At 38.7% G+C, this 4,433-nt stretch overlaps 1 pseudogene; it reads left to right on the top strand.

Annotated features, from left to right (window-relative positions):
* The first annotated feature begins 2,440 nt into the window (after positions 1-2,440).
* On the top strand, positions 2,441-3,533 carry LOC134207059 (uncharacterized; annotated as a pseudogene).
* Positions 3,534-4,433: the final 900 nt, after the last annotated feature.

The raw sequence follows: 4,433 nt of genomic DNA, 5'->3' as shown, positions 1-4,433 counted from the left end.
TTTTGCTCCAGCAGAAGTCCTAAATATTTGGCTGCGCTATACCAATTAATTGAAACCCCATTCATAGTGACAATATGTCTGCTAGAAGATTTCAAATAAGAAGCTCTCGGCTTATGTGGGAAAATTTGGAGTTTTGGAGGCATTCGGGGAAATTTTCCATATTTGCAAGTAAGTGGAGAAAATATCCAAACTTTTTTTGCAATCTACTACAAATGACACGAAGGCTTCGCCCTTTGGCTGAAAGGCCCGTGTCATCTGCAAACAAAGATTTTTGACACCCTGGTGGTAAAAGCGGCAAGTCAGAAGAAAAAATGTTATACAATATGGGCCCCAGAATGCTGCCTTGTGGGACACCAGCCCTTACAGGTAATCTATCAGATTTAGAATTTTAATGGTTTCCCTGCGGTGAGCGATCTGATAAATAATTTTGGATCAGTTTAATAATGTACAGAGGAAAATTAAAATTCATCAATTTTACAATCAAACTTTCATACCAAACACTGTCACCTCGGTTCACCTCGTTATATCAAGAAGAGCAACTCCAGTCGAATATCTTTCAGATTTGTTGAGCCGAATTAAGTTCGTAACTCTTAATAACTGATGAGTGGTTGAATGCCCATGGCGAAAACCAAATTGCTCATCAGCAAAAATAGAATTGTCATTAATATGAATCATCATTCTATTTAAAATAATATTTTCAAACAGTTTGCTTATTGAAGAAAGCAAACTGATTGGGCGATAACTAGAAGCCTCAGCTGGATTTTTGTCCAGCTTCAAAATTGGAACAATTTTGGCGTTTTTCCATTTATCTGGAAAGTATGCCAATTGAAAACATTTGGTAAATAAATTACCCTGAAAGGATAAAGAGCTCTCAGGAAGTTTTTTGATAAGTATGTAGAAAATACCATCATCACCCGGTGCTTTCATACTTTTATATTTTCTAGTAATAGATCTCACTTCTTCCAAATTAGTTCCCAACGAAGTCTTCGAAGCTCCGTAACCTGATCCTCAATTGGACTAGTGAGACCTAGACTAAAATTATGGCCACTCTCGAACTGCTGAGCAAGTTTTTGAGCCTTTTCGCCATTTGTCAATAACATTTTATTTTCCTCTTTAAGCGCTGGAATTCACTTTTAAGGTTTTTTTTAAAGAATTTTCGTTAATTTCCAAAAGGGTTTCGAACTGGGATCCAACTTCGAGACATTATTCTCAAAGTTGGTATCTCTCAGAATAGCGAAATGTTTTTTAATTTCATTTTGCAAATCTCGCCAAATAACTTTCAACGCGGGATCGCGAGTTCTTTGGTATTGCCTTCGCCTCACATTTTTAAGATGGATCAGTAGCTGAAGATCGTCGTCAATGATAATGTTGTTGACGGAGTTGAATTTAATTTCACATTTAGGAATTGCAATGCCTCTGGCTTCGACAATTAAATTTGTCAAAGATACGAGAGCATTATCAATATCACTTTTGGTATCGAGAGGAATACTAACATCAAAATTCCTATCGATATACGTTTTATATAAATCCCAGTCAGCTCTATGATAATTAAAAGTAGAGCTGATTGGATTATAAATGGCTTCTTGTGAGATTTCAAACGTCACAGGAAGGTGATCAGAGTCAAAGTCATCATGAGTTACCAATTGGCCACACAGCTGACTTGAATCCGTTAAAACTAAATCAATAGTAGAAGGATTTCGACTGGAAGAAAAACAAGTTGATCCATTAGGATATTGAATAGAATAATATCCCGTAGAACAATCTTCAAATAAAATTTTACCATTGGAATTGCTTTGAGCATTATTTCATGAATGGCGTTTGGGGCCGTACACATATTACGTAAGCACTTATGGAGGGAGGGAGAGTCTGTCATTTTCTTACTCACCATATAAATAAAAAATCATTTGTACAGTCACTCCACAGTTATGGATAGCCCACAGTTATGAATCAACATTGATAAAAAAACATTTTTTAAAGAGAAATTAGTTAAAATATAAACCGAATTATTTTCCCCGTGTAGATGTACTATCTACACATCAGTAAAAATCAATTTTATTCATGATTACTGCAGTTAATGCTGCACGAAACGTCAAACTTGTTAAGCGAAGTGATGCGCTTACTGTTTTGTTGATTTTGCTGAGCTTGGATAAAGGTGCTGCTCTTCTATTAGAAGTTATTTTCTGCTTCAATTTGTGAAACTTATTCAAAATATCTGCACATATCATCAACTACAGGTAATATAAACCAAAAACAGATGTACTAACACGAATTGTTTGAACAAAAAGATATTTTTAAAGTGAATTTGATTTGATCCATATTTGTGGGAAAAATAGCCAAGATCCACAATTATGAATCAAGCAAACTAGCTTGGTCGTACCTGTGGTCGTACTGGGAATCCGAAGTAAAAAGTGGACTAACTCTTTCGTTTCATACCAGAACAATGGGACGTATCGTCAAGATCCGAAAGCAATACGACGCGCAGACTCTTTTCGATGCAATTTGCGAAGCCAGGAGGATCAGCAACATCAGAGCTACATCGAAGAAATACAACATCCCCTTTACGACGCTTTTCCGACGAGTAAAAAACGGGAAAAGAAAGCTGCTACCTGGTCTCGACCCCACCTTGCTGCCGGAGGAAGAAAACCGTATCAAAAACTGGGTGATTTACATGGCGAAGGCTGGATTTCCTGTTTGTGAAGTTGATCTGAAGCATACGGTTAAAGATTACGCAGACAAAATAAGGAAACACCGTTCCATTCCAGATACTTTCCCAAGTAAAAATTATGAATGATTCTTTTATTTTTGTACTAAATTTCAGGCAAGAACTGGAGCAGTCGTTTTTTGGCACGACATCCGGATATTAAAAAAAGCTGGTCAACAATCTGTCGAAAGCGGCAGCAAAGGTTACTGAGCCTCAGTTGCGTAATTGGTTCGCAGAGATAGAGACATTACTGTTGGAGGACGGCATCGATATGGCTATTTTTGATAATCCAGATCGTGTTTTGAATTTCGATGAATCTGGATTTCAACTTGTACCAAAGCGCTACAAGGCGTTGTGTTCGGATGTAGAGAACTCGTATCTTGTGACCAATAATTCGGAAAAGGAGAGTTATACTGCTTTGTTTGGAAGTACAGCAGCTGGTGATTTGACACCTCCAATGATCCTTTATCCGGGAAAACGGATAAGCAAGGAAATGGTTGAGAACATACCCAAAGGTTGGTAAGTTGGAGTCTCCGACGAGGGATAACAAACTTCGAAACCCTTTTACGAATACATTGTCAATGACTTGTATGCATGGTTGAAGGATAAAGGAACTGTATTTCCGGTTCTGATTTTCGTCGATGGGCACAAGAGCCATGTAAGCGTTGAGTGGGTTGAGTTCTGCGCACATCAAGGATTGATTCTGATCTCTTTGTACCCGAACGCGACACGAATTTTGCAGCCACTGGACAGAAACTTTTTCGGCCCGTTTGGAGCCGGTGCTCCGGCAACGTTTGTTGGGAAACAGCAGTGCACGTGTGAACAAGGCTAATTTTGGTAGTCTACTGCATACGGCACTACAAAATTTTACAAATTCTAAGGAGTGCCTCAAAAAAGCTTTCCAACTTTGTGGTCTCTTTCCGTGGAATGTTGATGCCATCGACTTTAGTACCCTGCCAGCAAACGCCGATGACTCACAACGCAGCACTGATACATCTGTTACTGAGGAACCTGTAATTGATTATGTACGACAACTTGAATACGTTGGAATGGGCCTAAATCAAACTCAGCTCCAGGTATTTGCCGAAAATCGTGACAAGGATTTCTGCTACGGTCCATATGAGGAACTGGCTTTATTCAACTTCTGGAAAAGCATTAAAGATAAATCCGAAGGACTTATGTTCACAAGACGTTTGGAGCAATACACTTTAATTACCTGTAACTTCACTTCATCTGAGCCGTCAGAACCTGTACTGTCGTTTTCCGGAGATGCAATTGTAATTAACGGTAAGTACTATAATGATTTTCACTACCGTCATCGTTGGTGACAATGGGTCCATTATCACATTGTCACGGTGGTGACAATGGGCCCATTATCACATAAGGACGGTACTTAACTTTTAATTTTTGTTCTACAGACGAAGCTTATACAGAAAATGTGCCTCCTGACTGTGATTCAGTGCAACTTCCTTTGAATGGCCAAGTTACAAATACAGCAAACGAGGACGATCCATTTGTTGATGTGCTAATTTGGCCAAAAATCAACGATGCTGCAGGAAAAGGCCCGAGGAAGAAGGTGGAGCACATTCCCTCTGTGGCTACAAGTAGCAAATGGCTAGAGTGGCACAACAAAAAGGAAAATGATAAGAAAGAGAAAGAAAATGCAAAACTTGCCCGAATGGAAAAATGTCGTCTACTGAAAGAGCAAAAACTACTCATGCCAAAGGAAAAA

Source organism: Armigeres subalbatus, chromosome 1 (genome assembly GCF_024139115.2).
Source record: "Armigeres subalbatus isolate Guangzhou_Male chromosome 1, GZ_Asu_2, whole genome shotgun sequence".
Classification (NCBI taxonomy): Eukaryota; Metazoa; Arthropoda; class Insecta; order Diptera; family Culicidae; genus Armigeres; species Armigeres subalbatus.
The sequence above is the reverse complement of the archived record's forward strand: the minus strand, read 5'-3'. Positions and strand labels throughout refer to the sequence as shown.